General features: G+C 31.2%; 1 protein-coding gene across 2 annotated transcripts in view; it reads left to right on the top strand.

Moving 5' to 3' along the window:
• Nucleotides 1-2,062: 2,062 nt before the first annotated feature.
• The window catches only part of Moe (moesin), a 270,281-nt gene continuing 250,060 nt past the window's right edge, over nt 2,063-22,283 (top strand). For both annotated transcript variants that reach the window (XM_075359515.1, XM_075359513.1), the window contains exon 1: nt 2,063-2,203. The gene's annotated coding sequence lies outside the window, so the exon portion shown is untranslated. The remainder of the gene's footprint in view (nt 2,204-22,283) is intronic.

Genomic DNA, 22,283 nt, shown 5'->3' with positions numbered 1-22,283 from the left:
GTTCATAAATTCTTTAAAAGATATAATAAAATATTAATTACAGTATTCCTTTTTATCTATAATTCAAAAAAAAAATTTTAATGGGTGATTATTATATATGTACTTAACTTACAGTATATGTGTACACTACTACCATTTGTATATGCACCTAACAGTAGTGGGAATTGAATTGCAAGTGAAAAAAAAAAAAATGCTAAGTACAACGTGTAACAAATTGTTATACCTTCAGTGTATTGGTTGATTACTTTACCAATTTAACTTCTTAATTAATAACCTTCAGCCATTACATCTGCTAAAACTGGGTAAACGGAAATAGCTAAGTAGCATAACGTAATTAAAATACAAAATAATAATTTATAATTTGTCACTTTGCCGTAGCCATCTTAAATGGATGTAGAGTACTAGTAGATAAACAACCAGGTGTTATAAAAATAACCTCCATAATAACACCTTTATTTTGCTGTTTAGCCTCCAGAACCACTGTATGATATTACTTCAGAGGATGGTGAATGAGAGTGATATGTATGAATGTAAATGCAATTTAGTCTTGTACAGTCTCAGGTCAACCATTCCTGAAATGTGTGGTTAACTGAAACCCAACCTACCAGTTGAAAACCCACCAAAGAATATAGGTATCCATGATCTAGTATAATAATACCTGGGAAGAAGGATCATGGATAACAATAAAAGTGAATACGTAGTTAGTACAATGCAAACAGAAATATCATAAAATAATAAAATATCTCCATTAAAATAATTGCTTCAAGGTTTCCTTCAGATAGTGAAGGAAACCTCTCCACAGTATTTTGGTAGATCAATGGTATCTTCATTAATAATGAGTTATTTTTATTGTCCTTCCAGAAGCAAAAATGCTTTGATAATTGCCATATTTTAATTTTTGTTGACTTAGGAAGCTGTAGAGGTTGAGAACAGAGTAAAGGACTTTTTATTTATATTTTGTAAAAAAAAAGGTTCAGATATTGAAATATTTTAATTTTTGTAAATTTAAGGTAGTCATATGATTTACAGGAATTACGGTTCCAAATTTTTTGAAACGATTGATTTTATACTGGCTCTTAAAATCAGAAATTAAAAAAGGTAAATAATAAGACTGATGTTAACTCTTATAAAAAGGTTACTAATTACCTTTGAAAGAAAAATTTCCAACATTTTGAAATTACATTGTAATGATTAAACTATGGTTTTAATATAAAAATAAAATGGTTGGCTTTAGAGCGATTGGAAGTACCAAATATGATCATGTTTACAAATCTGTATACTTAATAAAAATAAAGAGTTACAATAATAATATGCCCTTGAGGTAAAAGTTACTTCCATCTATTAGCATTAAAATTCTTTATATGTGGTATATTACTAACATTAAATTAAAACGTTCACTTCAGTTTGGTTAACCTTTTGTTGGACAAACACAAAAATTTTATTCTGAAGGGCCATTAAAAGTTCATTAATTACTTTTCAAAACATTGTTTTAATAATACATTCTAAACAAAGAAAGTAATAATTATAACTCATTTATACTTTTACTTAAATTAGAAAAGTAATATTCACTACTTTTTTTCAGCTAAGTTTTTTCCGTTTTGGGAAAAGTATATCAGTAAAATATTTTTAAAGAGCTTCTTCTGAATTGTTGGATAATGTATCAGAAGTTAGTAACTTTAGTTAACATATGTTTTGTATTCGGCTTGGTATTCTTTATCATTTTTATTCTATTATGGCTGTCTTAATCCTTTAATTTGAACAAATAAAATTAATACAAGTGTAATACAGAATGCACGTTACTAGAAAATTCAAAAATGAAATTTAAAAAATGAGGTACATCCACATTTCTAAAGTAAATAGTTTCACAAAGTCTATTGGTGTAATACGTATGTAGCACAAAAACTATGTCGAATTTACTTAATGTTACTTTAAACGAAAGATAACCTATCTCATTACAATGTATGGTAGTCCTGTTTACTTTCTATCAAGTTGATTTGAAAATGTTTGTACTCAGCAATCTCATCCAGTAGTATTCACACAGGCATGCGCAATCACGACGCCCCACCCCACTTTTAACGGCGGCCATATTGTGCGTGAGTTGTCAGTCAACGTGACGAGTATTTTTTTGTTTGTATAATACACAGTAAAAATACTCATGTTCATTGCACTTTAATTGAATAAGAAATACTTTGTTGTTTTACACGTAAGTACTAACTGATTTAGTTAATATATATTTTCAAACATGTTGTGTAAATACTTTAAGAGACTAATCCCATTTTGTGTAAAGTTAGGCTAGGCCACCGGTTGATTTCGTGATTTGAGGGGGTCGTGATTTTATAAGTACTGGTTGTAGCTGTACCTTCAGTTTTTATAAATTCTGAACCTTTACATAATGCTGTTCACATCCAACAAATTTTTATTTTTGGTTAAAATTAATTTCACCCTTATTCTGATACAAGAGAAACATTGTATCGACTTATTATCTGGTAATATAATATTTTAATATTACTTCCTGATTTTTAAAATTTTACAATTATATTTTGGTCAAACTTATTGATTTAAGTTGAGTGCACTGACGTTTCAATTTTATGTTTACGGTGTATAGGTTAGACGTGATTTCACTTAGATGGACACTAGGTGTTCAAGTATTTACCTTATGTGTACGTTATCAGCAAATGAAATAAAATTGAAAATACTTTTTTTCAAACAACTAACTGCGTTGAATACTGCCTAAAAATGAGTGCACCTGTTTGTAGAAGTAATGTTTTGGGGATGTTTACTATATGCATTGGCATCATAACTTGTGAATTATACTATCTGTGTACTATTATTAACTTTCAAAACTGGTTTATGACGTGGGATATGTAATGAGTCGTTTTGTATCATTATGAAATTTAGTTTTGTTTTGTTTTTATTTTTTAACATATGCGAATCTAAGTAGTGAAATATTTAAATTATTTGCCATCAGTGTATTAATTTGTGCCTTACTTGACCTGTTTTCGTTTGAATTAATTCCTGAGGAGTTAGTCTGAAAAATTTAGGTAGGCTGGGGTTTTTTTTGGTTATGTTATTAGTAGTTCTTTATGAGTTAATTTTAATGTTTTGGTCAGTTTTAAACACTAGAAGTGAAATACTCTTATAAACTGTCTTAGGCATGTTCATTTCTATTTCTATAACCTACTTAGATTTAAATTCATTTTCTTGTATTTTTTTTTAATTATGTAATTTTAAATTTTTGTCAGATGTAATGTTTAATAATAATCCTAACATATTTTAAATAGTTTTCATATATTCTTATGGTGTGGTAAGATTCTCAAGGTGACAGAATTAATCTTGTTTCTACATCTTTTTACTGAGTGAAGATGCTGCAAGAACTTTTGTAGCTAATTACTGTTTATTTATTTTAACTTTTTTGTGTTCCAATTCCCTAACTGGATTGTTGTTTCTGTTTATTATATATTTTAAGATATGGATACTACTCAGATAATGTTGAGGTTATGTGGGTATTTTGCCATTCATAGAAATACTCTTATGAACATTTTTACTTTATTAGTTTGGTCATTATTTATTCTTAAATGATATATGCTTTTTAACTGCTGAGAGTCACCTTTGTATTATATTGTATTGTATTCTTTAAACGTCTTCATCATTTCTGATATGTTTTATTGTTATTTATTATCAAGTAACAGAAGTGGAGATTCACTTAGGTTTTTCTTATTTGTTTGTTGAAGTCCTCTATGTAACCACAATGTTTTTAGAATTCTAGTATAGACATGTCAGATTTTTTATTTCTTTTGCAATTTTAATTTACAGTTGAAGTCATTTAAAATAACATCATTGTAAATCAGTAGATATAGTGAAATAATGCATAGTTTATTGTTTTTGGTGTGCATCATTACTGCGTCTTTTTTTTTTTGTGGTGATAAGATTCATTTTACAATATAAATGACAACTTTCTTTGTTTTTTCATGAAGTTGTTCAGGCTCTTTTCATGAACTTAACCTACTGACTTCTTTTTATTTATCTTTAAATTAAATAATATTCTGAGGAACTGGATAACATTTAAAACTTAGTAATAATTATCTATTTTTTTCTTTTTGTTGAATTCTTTTAGCCTTAGTGCGTAGTTAATTCCTACATCAGTGACAAGCACTAATGTTATAATTTGAATTATTTACTTCTCTGGACATTAAAATCCTTGAATTATCTTTTATTACAATTTGTAATTGCAGTTGAATTGTGATAAGTTCATGGATAAGGTGGGTCAAAGATCCAGTAAGAAGCTTTATGTGAAACATGTTAATAATGTAGTATTTTTAAATGGTTGAACTTATAGGATTTTTTTTTGTAGTCCTAATTGTATACTCTCTCAGATTACTTGCCATTCAAACTACGCAATAGGTTTGGTTTTGTTTAATACCTACTTCACTGGTATGTTGATGGTACATTGTGATTTGTTTTGATTTCAATCATATATTAATTCGGAATTCATGTTTTTGTAATTTCATTTACGTATATTTACACTGAAATAAAAACATACTTTCCAAAGCTGCATAAATGTTGCGTATGTTGGTATCTACTATTCTAGTTTATGTTGGTGTGGAGAAAGTTGTTGATTGGACATATTTGTGATTTCACTTATTTTAAATTTACTTGCAACTAAATAAATCATGTTTACTAAATTCATATGTTACTAAATTGAAGTAACATATGGTTAATGAATTCATATCTTTCCTATGAATTTCATAATGTGGTGTATAGAATCGTTAGGCCGTTAAAATACCAGAATTTATGCATACATTGGATGCCAAAATGCCCTCTTAGGAATCCAAAAAGCAGCACTTTAGAATTGTTTTGACTTTTCTTAATGCATAGATAAAGTTGATAACATTTTATCCCACATTATGATACATGGATGTCTTAACGTCACACTGGAATCAAAACAGCAAGTTATGAAGTGGAGGCAGGCCACATTCCTGAAAGAACATAAAAACAATAAATTTTAATCCATAAAAATCTGTGTGCTGGTTTTTTTTTTGGTATTTGTGGTTTAGAGTTTTGATTTTTTTGCGTGGGGTAAGCACAACAATAAAGTTATTTCATCATATTGTGAGACCGTAATGAAATTAAGACATAGTATCTAAAACAAAATGCGTTACTTGTCTGTTCAGTGTTTCATGGTATTACTCAACCAATTACTTCTGCTTCAACCTGAAAATTCATCATGTGATTTGGCTGGGAACAGATAGGTATTACCCTGTTTATTATCCCAGACGTTTAGTATCAGGTGTCCTTAACTTATTTTTGCATTTAAAGAGTTTCTTGTTGATTATAATCGTTTGACTTATGTCAGGAGAGCTGTACAACATTGGTTGTCTTTATAAGAACAATGTGAATGAGTATTCAGCAGTTGGTTTTACATTATGATGAATGTTTTTAGTATTGGTGAAAGTTACATTGAAAAGTGGTTTGGGTGTATATGGCCTTTGTAATTTCATATAATTGTTATTAACATTTAAAAATTGTTTCAATAAAACATTCAGTAAAATCGGAAACATTTTGATTTTTTTTTAATGGTTGTACTGAAATCATTATTTTATGATAACTAAAAATATTGATAAATATTAGGTATTAAAATCAAACTAGCATAAGTGCTGTCAACTTAACCAGTGGGTAGACATTTTTCTGATTTTTGATACTATCAAAACACAAGAAAAAAGTATTATTTGGTAATCGGAACATCCATTTCTTTAGTGAAGGTTGTTAAGAGTGGAAACACCTTGAAGAATTGTCTGGAAAGTATAACTTAAATGAAGGGCAAGTTATCTAACAAATGGTTAAAGCTGGACCTTGTATTTGATCTTTTGGCCATCTGTCTGTTGGTGTATTAACATGTTCTCATAAATAGTGTATTTTGCATGACTGATAAACAGTATAATAAATTATATTAATAAGGTAAACATGCACTTCATCCTAATAAAGTGGAGTCTGTCTAGAAGTCTCCAGTTTTTAATATTCTAATTGTTTTAACATTTCCCCCCCCCCCAAAATAATTATAATCTGTTTAAAACCAAATTTATATATAAATATACATTTTTTATTAACTTCAGTTTAAAAATGGTGGCCATCCTTATATTTTAGCAGAATTTTGTTTTTGTAATTGTCATTAAAGTCTAAGTAGCTCAGGATTGAAAGTTGATGTGGCCTTCTAATAAAAATCACAGTTCTCTGTAAAGTCTGGGTTATTCTTTTTGATTCCATGCATTTGATTTATTTAAAAATAGTGAAAATTGAGAGCCAACTTGATGAAAATGTTAATATAATTATGCCTGTTGGGTGTTGCTGTCTTGGCTTGGAAAAAAATATCAATTTGCGTTTTTTTTTTGTGAAAAATGTATATGTTGTAGAAATTCATGACAAAAATAAGTTAAACATGAGATTTGAATCCTGTATTATGTTTGTTAAAACTCTAAAAACCTAAAATCCTGACAGATTTGTAAATAAGAATTTCTGGTTAAGAAAACCTAATTTTTAACTAAAGCTTAAACGATAATCGTTATGGTAAGTAAGTGACCTCAAAAAGTGTAAGATGTAAGTTTTAAGTTGTACACGGTACACAGTATGCCAAAATTAGACCTATTTAATGAGTTTTCAAGTTGGGCTTATGGGCTATCTCGTGGTGAATTGTAAAATTATTCCTTTTCAGTCTTGCCATACATTAATTTAATTAGGTAGTCAATACTGGACCAAAAAATTAGACCAGATTTTTAATGAGAATGTATTGTTTTTATAACTAACGATACACCATCTCCAGATTTTTTTCCCCCAAATTTCCAGACCTGAGATACTGTTTGTGCAGATGCCAGATTTCAGTTTATATTGATTTAAAAGGGAACGCTATTTCTATGACATAAAAAATTGGATTTTTTTTTAATTCTAAGGCAGTTTGTGTCGAAGCCTTTATGTAGTTAGCCTGAGGGACTTCAAAATATTATTTAGAGACTGTAGTGAAACATTTTCTCAATTTTTAGGAGGCCCTGTATTCTATTATTATGATCATGCTATGCTGTACAATATGAAATTTTTATACTTGTGAATTCTTATTTGAGCTTCATTAATTGAAGTTATGCTGTTGTAGGTGTAGTTCCTTGATTTTTTTTTGTCACTTTTATAAATTTTTTATTTTATCACTTTTTCATTAAGAAAGGTTCTAAAACTTAGTAATATGGGTGATTTTAAAACTAACAGTAAAATTAAACTCTTAGATATGTAGAGTAATTTCAATGCTCGACTGACATGTGCATATTAATTTTACTTGTACGTAATTCTTCAATGGGATCTGGCCAAATGGGTTTCTAGCTCATTTGAACGTTACTATATTTATCATATCTGGGGATGGTTAAGGATGATTAAGGAAGCCTGAGCTTCATTGAGGATTACGATTACTGTGGTATCTAAAGGAAAAAAATAATTTTTGTGGTGTTCATTTTGGCTGACGAAGATAAATATATTTCATCTTTCAAGGAATAGTGAGTAAAATCAGTGCCTGTAGAGCCCAGGTTATACCCTAAACCCTGAAGCACTTCTTTTGGTGGGTTTGTTTGTCACATTTTGGCATCCCTTTGATAGATTGCCACTTCTCATTATATAATTTTCTCTAATCTTTGTTCTCTTCTTCTCAAAGAATCTTCTTTGAATTTTAACCAAATTCTTACTAGATCCACGTTAAGAGTATGGAAACCTCTAGAGTTACTGTGTTTTTTGTTATGTTTGTTTAGATGGGGGGTGGCTCAGCATTGTATTGTCCAGGGACTATGGTTCCCTGTTCAGTAGATATGCAAACAATTGACCCTGAGGGTGAGGTGCTTATAGGTTAAAACTAACTTCATAATTTAGCTACATACTTTTCATATGTATCTTTTGATACTATTTATATCATGTGATTTCAGAGAAATATATTTTCTAAAAGAAAAATTACATAAAAGTCAGTCTTTTTGTTAGGAAACCAACATATTTTTATTTGTGTAACTAATGTACGGATTTAATTTTGACATATCAATTGGACATTGAATTATAATTACTAATACATAATTAGAACTTAAACTAAACGAAATTATCTGACCAAAAAAGTTTTGAAATGCAGATATTACACCCAACAATTGCTCTAAAAACAGACAAAAGCTTTCCCCCCCCCCTTCTCACCGACGGAGCAGTGCGATACAGGAATTTACATAGTGGGTAAGTGGAATCATGCATAAGACATCCAGAGATCCATGTCACCGGATGTGTCTTGATTCCTACCGACTAAACCACCCCTCACATCAACGCTCCCTGGAATTACCTTTGGACAAACATCAGGGAGCGCAGGCACCCACACATGTCAAAACAAACTTACTCAACAAAATAACACTCCCAATGAACAATTAACACACCAACTCACCCAGAGAGTGTACCGAACACCACTGCACAGTCCTGCTACGTGAGCATCGCATGGCCACACTGTGTTATTGTAAATGACACCGTGCTGCATAAGTGCAACATACCACGTATGATGCAACCTGAAGCCCAAACACAGGGTGATAATGGGGACAGGTGACAAGCAACCTGGACCAATATTCTGAGCACACACACAGCCACAACTCATGCCAGAAAAAAACAGAAAAGCATCTAATGCTTACATTCATTTGAAACTGAAGCCTAAATTAAATTCTAAACATCTTTAAATGATATTGAGTTTATTATATTTAAGTTATTGATTACAATATTTGCCTTTTTAAGATTTTTGTTCATATAAGAACAAATTTTTAGACTTGTTGCAGAAACACTTTTTTCTCTTGTGTGGATGTAGGATTTCAATAATTTTAATGTTGCAGTTATATAAAAATTATTTTATTGCATCTGCAAAAGGTTTTATTTATTACTAGTTTTTTTCTGGTCAGTTTGACTGGCTTAAAATTTATTTGTGAATGTAAATTTTCTTCAGATTGTTATTCACATATTTTTTAATGTAATTTATCAAAGCATAATTGATGTGAATTAATAACTTTTCAGTTTGGAGTCAAGTTAAACTTCTATGTAGATTCTAAACTTACTTATGACTGTAATGCAGTTGTATTTGTGTAAGCTGTTGCACTTGTTAGGTTGACCTTGAATGTTTTACAGGTTAACAGTAGAAATTGCTACTGCTAAAAGTTTTACAATGAGGAAAAATTGTATTTTATCACTTATTATATTCATTATATTTTATTTATTTTTTTATTATGTGCTGCATTCTTTTGATTATGAATTTTAATATTTAGATATAAAATTATTAATGTCTAATTTATACTTAATCCTTTGCATGTGTTTATTTTTCAAATAGTATTCTCCTGTGTGCTGTGATTCTCATCTTTTCCAATAAAAATATTACTCGTGTTTGGTAGACATACTGTATGAATCGAATTAATCTTGCAAGTTATTACATTTGATTAATTTCGCATAGATGTGCAAAACCACAATAGATTTTTATTTTTTTCGTCTTTATAATAAATAATTCTATTACATTTGTATATAATATTTTTTCAGCCTTCACAAAGTACAGAATTTGAGAACACTCTTACCTTTACTTTTATACGTTCATCAAAACATTTTCAGGCCTAAGCCCATCTTCAATGATTTTTTTTTATAAATTCGTAATTTTTTTACAATTACACTTTAAGTTTATTGCTTTTTTCATTTTATTTTGTTAAAATTGTTTGTTAATAAAATTTAAAAACATTTTAAAAATTCATAACAAATATTTGTTCAGTCAAGAGAATGAAAAAGTTCATTCAAGAAAGAGTGACTTTTTCATTCTCTTGACTGAACAAATATTTGTTATGAATTTTTAAAATGTTTTTAGATTTTATTAACAAATAATTTTTACAAAATAAAATGTAAAAAGCTAATAAAATTAATGTGTAAATGTAAACAAATCAAGAATTTATAAAAAAAATCACTGAAGGTGGGCTTAGGCCTGAAAATGTTTTGATGAATTTAAGAAAGTAAATGTATCAGTGTTCTCTAATTCTGTACTTAGCGGAGGCTGAAAAAATATTATATGTAGTTATTTAATGTACAGAGGAAAAAGAAAAAATGGACTATAAGAAATTTAATCTGAATAAATTAATATTTCATTTATGTATACAATTATATTATTATGTTTTTTCTAAGTACTTATATTTTAAAAGAAATAAGGTATTTCTCTGTTAGATAGCAATTTTTTATGGTTGAAAATTAATCTGGCATGGTCTTACTTATAGCCAAGAAAATTATATTCTTAAAAAGTTGAGAAGAGACATCCATTATTAACTAATCAAAAATTATATTTTTAAGTAACCTAATAAGTGTGAAAAAAAATTAATAACTTTAGTCTTAAAAAAACAACAAATACGGTCATAAGGTATTCTTGAATAACATAGCTAGAATCTGGTTATCAAATGAGTTTTTCATTTGGACACACCAGGAGTCAGGCAGGCAGTTGTAAGTAAAAATATTTTAAGATAGAGAAAGAAATATTTATTTTTATTGATAAAAAGGATTTTCGCTGATGAAAAATTCTTTACAAATTTACTTCTTCTACGCGATTCAGATTTTGTTGTCTACTGTAATGGGTAGATTGCACTATTCATCTGATTTTCTTATCATTTAAATCTTTTTTTCCATTATTAGTTCTTTAAATGTCTGCCCTACCAGGTTACTTATGTTTAGAATGCCAAATATGAAAATTGTTATTATCTATTGACAGATTTATAGAAATTTGTTTACTGTTTGGTTGCTGTAAAAGTAGCTTGATGATTGAACGATCTATCACATAAAGCCAGGTTTCTAATCTCCCTCCTACCAATACCCAATATAGTACCTTTTTTTCTTGAGTAACAAATAAAATTACTTTTAAAAAAAAAGGGTATTAAATTTTTCTTAAATTTAAGTTTTTTATATTAGTTGACATCAAAAAGATTTAAGGCACAAACTTAAAAACCAGCTTCTTTTGACAACTGCTGATATCAAAAAGTCAGAATTTAAAGAATATGTGAGAAGTGTTTTTGTCAGCTTTTTAGTTTTGGCGTTTCTTGCCGTTTTTATTATATTTTAATTTAGAATATGGATAGACCTATGGAGCGGTTGGCAAGTTCCTTTACTCTGTAATAAGTCCAGGTTAATTGGGCTCTACTACTGCCAGTTCTCACCGCTGATGTTCCTCACTTCTGCAGTGGTGGAGATCACTTGGTATGTTCATTTCTGGTGGATGACCTTCCTACGTCACGGTCAAGCGTGGTATGGTGGATATAAGTGGGTTTACAGTTGAAGATCGTTTGTTAGGTTGTGTGTGGATTCACGAATGTCCACACGGTGGTAAAAGATTAGAGAACATTCTGATGTTTTGTAAAATAAGAGATCCGATAACGCAGATATGTCAAAAACGAGAGGCTCCAAGACACTCTTCAGTAAGCTAAGATGCGTCAGTAAGATCATCCCTGATATGCTGTTGCGAATGAACAACCGAATGATGATGATAAAACTCACTGCACAGATGTTTTAGATCCTTAGAAGGTATCTGTTGTAATAATTTCATAACTAGCGTAAAGGGACCTTCCTGCCCATTCTGTATAATAATTTAGAATCTGAATATCTGATAAAAATGCTGCTTGTATGAAAGAAAAAATTTAGTTATAAAAAATCCGAAGTCAAGAAGTGTGCAATTTTACGAAAAAATATGATTTTAAAGAAACTTCACGATGGGACTACCATTTATGAACTAAGACTGGATTTTTGGAATGTGCTGTTACTTTTGTTATAACGTTTCCAACTAATTTTATTGAATGCTTGTGTGAGATTACTTTTAATAGAATTTTTCTGAGGCTGCTTGTCATTATAATAATATTGAAAATACGATAGTAAGTGATGATTATGTCAAAATATAAATAGTACTTCAAATCATGAAGATCATGTTATTTTTTGTTAAAAAAAATTCTGCTTAAGTTACCTTGGTATTATTGGAGAAGAAACATGTTTATTACTTAAAAAAACCATAATCACATTTGGGTTGAATGTAATATTTTTAAAACATAAAATACTGTGCTGGTTGAATTAAGAATTGTAATCCTTTTGAAGACGCCAATTACAGTTTCAAGTATGTTTTACTGTTTATTCTACGTAAAATCTTTCCTTTTATATCCTGAGGATTAAGTATGCACATGAAATATACTTAGTCCACGTAAAAAATAATAATTCTGAAATTTTAAATTGAATTAAAAAAAATAAATAAATAAATAACAATCCTTTTTTTTCATGTAGTGAAAATTGAAATTTTTGAATTGTAAATGTAAAAAGTTCCACTTTGAAGAGCAAGAGGTCAGCTTACAATGGAGTTTATTGAAGCCCTTTTGCAGGGTGTTATGAGGAGAGGGTCTATCCTTTAAATATAGAAAGGCACCTTCCAACTTGCTTCCATTTCTGAATAAACTCTCAATTTAAAGTTTTTTGAACGGTTCAAGTAACTTATTTGTATACTTTTAGTCACAGTAGCAATAACTGTTGAGGGGTGAGTGTTCCAATTTCATAATAGAGACATGTTTGTTCCCTGTGTTGATTTTTTTAAATATTTTATTGTAATTTTCACACTGTAATTGGAATATTTTTGTCGATATTGTTACGCAAATGGCAATGAATCAATAGACATTTTTTAATGTTTTATTGAGAAAAAAAATTTTTGCTAACTAGCTCCTTCAAAAAAAAAAAAACCGTTTAATTTTTAACAATTTCATTTATCCTTTTTTTAAAAATCCTTTTAGTTTTATTCAAACAATACACGAAAGTGAAAAATTATAGAAGTAAGAAAATTGAATATTTTAAACACAGAATTAATAATTGTAGTTCTTAGGTAGTTTTTATATTTTATAAAAATAAAAAAAATACACAATGAATGCTTTTCTATTTTGCTAAATATAAATATGTAGTTTAAAATAATACAGAGTGAGAGTTGTTCCGAGTTTAAAAATTACACCTACATGATATCTTACATGGTGGTTTATGTGTGCAGGGATTGTGTTTTTTAAAATTTGAAAAAACTGAATTTTGGGTAAGATAGTGAGTGAGAGAATGCTGTATCCTAAAGCAGGTTGCATTTATGGAAGTTTTACTCCTTATGCTTTTTCTTGCTAAGATATTGCTCAAAGTTTGTAAAATTTATTGTAACAATTCCTTTTCCAAAAAAATTGAGTTTCATAGTGGGAATAGTTTTTAATTTTTAACAAAGTTAAAAAAATATTTTTTCTACCAAATATTGTCATTGAGGTTATCATTTTCAGTTTTTCATCAGTTGTTCATTTCAACTTCATCATTTTAAGAAATTATAAATTAGACTAGGTTGGATTTTATAATACTTAGATTTGACTTCAATTTTTTATTTAAGGAGTAGTAGTTAGATTTGAAGCTCTGCTCTAAATACCAGGAATTTATTTTAGTTACCAAACTTTTTTAAACTTAATGCAGTTTTTGATTTTAGATGACTTACGGTTTTAACGGTGTGTGTGGAAGGTTTACTACTTGAAGTCTGGTTGAGCCAGTACAATTTAATACAGTTAAAGCGCTGCTGTAACTTAGCAGCTATTTTAATATCGGCTTATAACAATGAATCCAAGTTTAGTAACTAAAAGGATTTAATTCAATTTGTGTGCTACTATGACACTAGTGAGAAATGCAAGTGTATATAAGTCCTAACTAAATAATATTAAATTAGATACCCTAATCAAAGTATCATTAGTTATTTATGTTAATCGGTGTGTAATTTTTACAGTTTCATGATATAAAATGTTGAATTACATGTAATATAGTATTTTGTATGAAATGTAAAATTGTTGAATTAAATTATGAAAAATATTCTTAATAAAATGGGAAAATAAAGAATACAAGATTAATAAGACTAGTGTAACAAACCCATGACTGTCTTCTTGCTACCTGCAATATCCTATCACGGTGTTCCATATCCTACATCATACTATTAGCAATTTCAACATTAGTTCAGACATTCCAGATATCTGTGTGTTTATACTTTATAAACTTTTACGAGTAATACATTTTTCAAATGCGTTTGTTAGAGTGCTTGTTTCATCTGCTTGAATGAATGTTCCTTTACACATTAATTTGCTATATACGATGTTATGGAGGAAGTAGTTTTTGTTACGACTTGTTTTGTGTATTTTAAACATTTAAGGACATTGGAAATCCATCAACACAAGAAATGCATATGTATGATGAGCAGCGGTTCATTGGACAGTTCGATGAAGGATGAGAAATATGTAGTGTGAGGTATAAGACTAATTTAGGGTAATCTATTCAAAATTATTGCAAATATTGGTGAAAACTTTATCAAACAGCATTTTAAAATAAGTTTTCATTTTTTAATTCATCTTGTGTATTAGCAAGGGTTAGGATGCTAGACCTTGCCTGATAAACATTTTGATACGAGGTTGTACTTTTTATAACTGTCACATTAGATAAAGTACCCAGATAGGCCCTGTTAAAATACTGTAGCTTTTGACTACAATAAACTCCAGGAAAGAAAGAATCAAAGTTAAAGGAAAGTGTTTATCTGCTCGCAGATAAGTGACCACAAAACAAGATATATCTTCATTCTGAGAATGCTTCAACCTTCTCCAAACACTCGGCATCCATTCTGCCTACTGTCCATCGGAAGGTTTCAGATTATTTTTATAGTGAACGGGAGCAGTACTTTAATGTTGAATAGTTGTTTATTGACTGGCTCATATATATGGTGCAAAAGATTTCAGTTCTCCAGTTATTTAAGGACCTCTTTAGAACAGAATCTGCTTTCCCTAAGGAATATTTCTCTACCTTCTTTAGAATTATGTGACGCGGTCTCTAACTCGCCTCAACTGTTTGTCAGATTGACAGTCAGGTAAACAGTTCAATTAGATAGAAATTTTATTGAATCAATTCAGTTAGATTCCCGTTGGAGGTCTCATCTAGCATATTTTACTCAAGAAGAGCATTAAGTTTTAAGAATATTAAATCCTCGCTTGGAATTGAACTAGAAACTACTGGTTCAGTTGGGCACAATTCAGATGGGTACGCTGGCTTCCAAAGCCCATCTGCCCATCTTTATTCTAACTGGCTGGCCATTTTGATTAATATATTGGACATCGCCATCTGGGCTTGATCGTGATTTGTTAGAACTTATTGGCAGTGTTAGGAAGGATCAGTGTTTCTAATAATCCAGAAATGTAGAACTAGGAGATAAATAAGGAATAACTGTATTTACATAACCGGTGAAAAATTCCTGTGTTCATTTAAAAAAAAAAACGTATCAGAACGGAATGATGTAGGTCCTGGCCAAGTTAAATTACTCCAATCAGAGATAATCCGTTTGTATTATATTACCGTCCTTTCCCCTTCACATTACATTATCCTTCATTTCTTCATCGACCAACAGTCACAGGAGTCGGATCAGTTGATCTTCTTTATCTGTGGCATCTTCTTTATCCTCCTGGTAATCAGTAGGTCAGCCATTTTTTTATGCAACTGAATGGGATAGCGATCCTATGCTAGGATCGCTGTCGAACTGTCTAAGGATTCTTCGATTTCCGTGGATAACTTCCTATTTGAGGATGGCACAGAAAGCAACAAACTAGTACTTGCGGTTCCTTATCGTTTCTAATCGCTCAACTCGATTGAATATATGCATTACTGCATTTTGAAAGAATGAACACAATTTATAAACTTTATTCTTTCCGTGATATTATTTTCGGAGAAAATGATATAATTTCATATAAGTAGTTTGTATCGCAGATATGCGTACATGCTTAATAAAAAGCAATATTGATTTCAGGAAAATCCATTGTTTGTAATAAATTTCTTTTATTGTCTTATTTTATTTAAGTATAATAGTTTTCTGAAAAGTTTGACTATTTTTTCAATTATATTTCTTTTTAATTTAGTTTGCATTAATTATTGAATCAAATCTGTTTGAGTGATTGTAGTAGCCTTTATTATTGAATACACACACACACACACACACACGAGGTTTGGCTATTAAATAACGAGACTAATGTTGCTACAGAAGAACTGAGCATGCGCCAAATTCGTACGACCGACAGCTGTGTAACGTGAAGTCTTCTCTTTCGATTGTTGCCAATCCAGTTTCTGTAGACATATTAGTCCGGCTGTGACCTTCTACGGAAAACATTTGTGTTTTTGTTTTGCCGAAAAAATGGTAGTGTGTAGAGCAAAGAATTGTCGTGAAATTTCATATGAGACTAGGAAAAACCGCTACTGAAACTTATCCTTTATTAAAAAAAAAAAGTATATGGTAATAAATGTTTATCACGTGCGCGAATTTTTGTAGGAATTTCCAAAATGGCTAAGAAGACGTTGAAGATGATGTTCGCCCGGATCGCCCTTCCACGTCAAAAACGGATAAAAATATTGAAAAAATTGGTAATCGGATCCGATCTGACTTCGGTTAATCGTTCGTGCGATTGCTGAAACTGTTGGAATTGACAAAGAATGCGTAAGGCAAAGTGTGGAAGAACAAGTCGGGTTCTTCATCAGGACAACGCACCGGCTCACACTGCATTGTCTGTCAAGACTTTTCTAGCCAAGTATAACATCCCGTTGTTAAACCATCCGCCTTATTCGCATGACCTGGTACCGTGTGACATTTATCTGTTCCCCAAGGTCAAATCTGCTTAAAAGGAACAAGATTTCAGACCGTTGAAGCTGTGAAAGAAAAAGCGGCACGCGTTATGAAAGAGCTCACGGAAGAAGAGTGCCAGCACTGTTTCGAACAGTGGAAAATTTGCAAGGAGCGTTTTAGGGATAGAGGATGGGTGAGAAAAAGGAAAACTACCTCCATTATTCGCAATCAAATTTTTATCCATGTTCTTGGCTTAACCGAGAAGGTTTTTAAATATGTTTGAGCTCGGAAAAAAAAATGTAATGGAGATTTGCTTATTGAAGCATAAACTTTAATGAACTGTGAATCTCTATCGCTGTGCGAGTTGGGTTTGAACTGAATGATTCGAATCAAACGAATGAATAATATTACAAAAATAATAGAATTAAATTTACATTAAATAAAGTAATATTAAATACAATTTAAAAAAATTCAGTTTAACAATAATGTGCTTCTCGTAGGGACTGCGTATGAGAGGGTAGATTGGTGTGGTGTGTGAGCACCTTGTGGAAGGCTAGACCGATCATCACCATCAACCGGTAACAAATGAGGTGCCCCTGGGGCGCTGTTTTGGGAGGTGCAAACAATCGTCCGATTTTCAAAATTCAAACAGGGTATTTGTTAGTAGGTTGAAGGCTAACTTTTGCGTGCGTCAGGTATACTCACGATGTAATAGATCACGGTTATTCAGAAATGTGTGTATATATATATATATATATATATATATATATATATATATATATATATAAAGTTTGTTTGTTATTGTATCACGCGAGAACCAATCGACCGATGAGTAGATTCGAATTTGCAGGATACTTTTTTGTTATTCCAGGAAAGGTTTTAAGCCATCGACCGTTGAAATATCTGAAGGTTAAGCCATCGACATCTGAATGTTAAAATATTCATTATTTCTTCGTCCCCAAAGAGAGTAAAGTTTGAATTAAAGATATCCATTAAAAAAAAAGTAAAGATAGATTAATTCTTTTACTTCATTATTATATTTCTGCCACCGTGGAAAAGAAATAGGTTATGAATTTTTCTTCGTCAAAGGTGTGTGTACTTTAGTTACCGTAGTTACTATTATTCTATCTTTTGTAATTTTGTTTCTTTTTCAGGTTTCTAGAAAGCTTGAATACTGTGTAATTATTATTTATCAGTATTATTCTCACAACTATGAGGATAACGTTCTCTGCGTGGATCCAGGGGGTGGAGCCCTCTGGGTAGATAGGAATGGCGACCGAAGCAAGCTCTGCGGGTGTCCAGGGTGCCAGTTCCCCTGGCAAATTGGGAATGGCGAGCGAAGGGAGCTCTGCAGCCATGGGATAGGCCCCGAGGTGCCCCTGAGTTGGCTCCGGGATTCGCCTAGGCTGACCTGAGCCCCGAGGGTTCAGGTTATGGCTAGACGGGGGCCGGCTAGTATTTCCATATATTTATATATATATATATATATATATATATATATATATATATATATATATATTTGTCTCACGAAAGTGGTGCAGCAAATCAAAACGTAGCAGTACGACGATTCTAATGTAATTTAACGCAATCCTTCCGTGAAAAACACTTCTCTTTACTTGTAACATAATAATTAAGTTAAGATAACTTGTGATAAAAAAAAAAAAAAAAAATAGAAAGTTGTGTAAAAATAATATATTTACCTTAAAAATAAAATTTTTTAGAAAGTACGTTAATCCTGTATGAAAATTTCATCAAGTAAAATAGAAAAAATATTTGTTACCTCAATGTATTTCTTCAATACCCGATAAGCTGCTGTCTGTCGAACTATTGTCATCGTTTCCCAAATTTATCACTACATTATTATAACTATAATAATATAGTGATAATAATTATCGCTATATTATTTATTATATTCAATAATATTTTCACACAAACTGTCTGCTCGCTTCCCATGCTTTTTTCTTCATTAATTACATGTTGAATGCAATTTTTCCAAGCATTTGCATATACTCTGTTAACACCTATTAACTCGATCAAAATAAATTATTTACATCACTTAACTTAATGTTGTGCTATTATTCCCAATGTAGCCTTTGACTTGCTTCCATATCAATAATATCGGGTTAAAATTGCAACGGTGTGGAGGAAGACGCAACACCGTAGTTTTTAAGACGTAAAGTGTGATATCTGTATATTACAGTAAGTATGTTGTGTCCGGGCGATGTTAGCGCCGAAGCGTTTTTTCGCCCATAAAAAAGGACAGTTTTTGATTTTGCGTTTTCATCTATTTGGTAATGAATATATTTTTGTTTAACTGATTTTACTACGTTTAACATATATTCGATATACGCAATTTTAATCGTTCGGAAATTTCTGATTTTCGGGTCGAAGCGATTGGAATTTTTTCAGTTTTCAGGTAACGGTACGGCGCATTATCCATTACTATGACGGATCCTTCGGCAGTAAGTTCGACATTTTTTTTAAACCGCTGCATGAAATTTCCATCGTTCATTTTATCGTGATACTCTAGGGAAGATCTGGAATACCACAAACCACAGTTCACAATTCCATTTTTACTTCCTACGTGCGTTTACCTGTTCCTTCTGGGGTTTTCATCCTAGTTGACAAACCTTCGTAAAAGCGTCTTTTGCGCTCTTTATTTCTTTACCCAACCGTACCTTTTCCCGTAGATGTCCCGCATCAATCCGTGTTTCATCTAGATAATACATTGTCTTACCCTCTTCACAGAATCGCTTAATTTCTTTTAAATTTCCATTCGCCGTGAAATAATATGTTCGCGTTCAATCGATCGATAATTATTTTTCTGTACAAGAAACGAAAGTTCATTGATTTTAAAAGCGATATTATTCTAGGAAGATTGATTGAACATTTCACCATCAGTATTCATGACATTTAATATTTTGTTTGTTTAAATTAGGAATCTCGTTACTAAAATAATTCGAATGAATTTTTTTCTGATATCTGTTTTAGTAAAATCGCCCTACTTTTCAATAGTTTCGCCTGCTTTCTAGTGTTTTTAGAGTTACCATGTTTACCATCAGTTTTGTGTCTTTATTTTATTAAAAAATTATTCTTTCGATAACGCATGTTGTACTGCTTGCTTTCCGAGCGATGTCTCGTCACTGCAGTTTCAGGGTTGTCTTGTTTTAAGGTTATATATACGTTGCTGATTATTTTCGTAGCTGCTAAAGCGTTTATCGGTTTATGTTTCTCGACAATAACTCGTTGTTAAAACCCGGGATCAAAAACACACGGTTAATTAAAATTAATGAAAATAACGCTGAATAAAACTGTTATAAAAATGAGCTATAAAACTGCATCGTACCGTACAAAGTAACACGACATAGACTGAAATACTTTCTTTCACTGAACTGATTAATGGTGTGAAGCATTACAGATGATGTTATCATTATTAAACATTAAACAAAAACTCAGCAAAATTTTTAATTGTTTATCATCGGTATGTCACGGCGCCAGTCAAGTGATAGTGTACAGTACATACGCGTAAAGCATTAATTGCACTTGCACGTGGGAGTGACAGAACGATTCAGCCTAAACTACCGAGATAGTACTGTATGCTGAATTCATATTTATATCTGCTGCAACGTTTCGTGAGACAAGGATTAGCTGTTAAATGAGAAGTGTATAATCTTTTATTAATTAGTTATGTAAATTTATATTTACTTGTATTATATTTTCAGTCGAGTACCAGGATTTTTTGGCTTTGCTTTTATAATTGCTAATAAAGTGTTAAATAAATGATTATATTTTTAGTAATTAGTAAGACGTGTTTTAAAAATTATTTTTCTGTTATTTTTATTCGTTAATGTTCACACATTTAATTGCAACCTATAAATTTTCTTATTCGTGATGTGGATGCAAAGAAAATCATTTTTGTTTCCGAAGATCTGCTTCATGTCTTATTAACATCCCGATTATTGTGTCGTTTATTATTCTCGTTGAGGGAATCAAATTACATAAAATGTGTCTTTTTCTCTTATAAATTTTTTAATCCCTAAAAAAAATTCTGATTAATTATTTATTTAATTTGCGTAAAATAAATTTCAGATTCCTTAGGAACGGTTTTTCTATTTTTGTTATGTATGTGTTTCCTCAAAACCAGCATTAAAGGAGGTAAAAATAATGCAGTTAATAATTGAATTTGTCTAGTCTTAGCCTGAAAATACGTTAGGGATACTATTAATTAAACTATCCTAATGACCCACCAAGTTGGTCTACTGTTGAATTCGTCATCGCAAATCAGCCGATTTCGAAATCGAGAGTTGTTAGGTTCAAATCCTAGTAAACGCAGTTACTTTTATGCTGATTTCAATGCTAGATCGCGGATACTAGTGTTCTTTGGTGATTGGGTTTCAATTAACCACGCGTCTCAGGAACGGTCGACCTGAAACCGTTCCTGAGACGGTATAAGTCTACAATTCATTTACGTTCATACGTATTGTCCTGTAAAGTAATAACTTACGGTGGTTCCGGAGGTTAAACAGAAAAAAGTATATCGAACTATCCTAGTACATTTAAAAGTTTAAACCTAAAAATTTGAATATAAGATCTACAATCTTTAAAAAATAGTTTATTCAACTTCATAAAGGTGTCCCAACGCAACTTTTGAAATACCCGCCATTTCTGTTCTAGTAAGTTGGCAGCACTGAACGTTACACGAATTTCATCTGTGGTTAGTAGTGACGGAATGGCGAATAGCGCACGATCGTCATATGTTTTCTGTACGGGTAGGAATGTAGCGCTTCACAACGAAACAGCGTAACTTATTACAAATGTTGTGCAGAAACTATTCGCAAACTCCGTGGAATGTTTAGTCGACGTAATGCATCGCATAAGTCGACTGTGATGATACCGATTGCTAAATTTGAGAAAACCGGTTCGGTTGTGAACATTAAATCCTCGTGTTAGTCGTTGTGCGGAAAATATCGCCATCGTGAGTGATAAGTCCGGTGAAATTTATTCGCCGACGTTCACAACAATTGAATATTTCCAGAACCATCATGCAAACGATTCTGAAAGAAGATCTGCACCTTTGGGCCTATAAAATCCAACCGACACAAAAACTGAAGTCAAACGATCACGAAAAGCGTCGAGCATTTGTCGATCGGGTGCTTGCGAAACAAAGAGTGGACAACAATTTCATCAAGAAAGTAATATTCAGTGATGAGGCGCACTTTCTGTTGAACGGCTTCGTGAAGAAACGAAAAAAGAGAGAGAGAGAGAATTTGGGGCTCAGAAAACCTTGAGTAATTATGGACAAGTCATTACATCCACAACTAGTGACTGTGGGGTGGCATTTGGGCTAAGGGCATAATTGGGCCGTACTTCTTCGAAGATGGTGCCGGAAACGCATTAACGAAACGGCTAACGCTACCGCAATTTGTTAAGAGATTTTTCATCAATATATTGTATGTTATTATGCACTCAAAACTTGCATTCTTTATGGGACACCGCTATATGTTCAGTCTATAAACTGTCTTATCTGGGTAAGCGTAATTTTTTTTAAATGTTGTTTATTTATACAATTTAGAGGACCTTAGGTAGAACCGGTTTTTAGGTAGTTTAC

This window comes from Lycorma delicatula, chromosome 3 (assembly GCF_047948215.1).
Source record: "Lycorma delicatula isolate Av1 chromosome 3, ASM4794821v1, whole genome shotgun sequence".
NCBI classification, from domain to species: Eukaryota; Metazoa; Arthropoda; class Insecta; order Hemiptera; family Fulgoridae; genus Lycorma; species Lycorma delicatula.
Note: the sequence above shows the minus strand (reverse complement) of the source record. Positions and strands in the feature narration are given on the sequence as shown.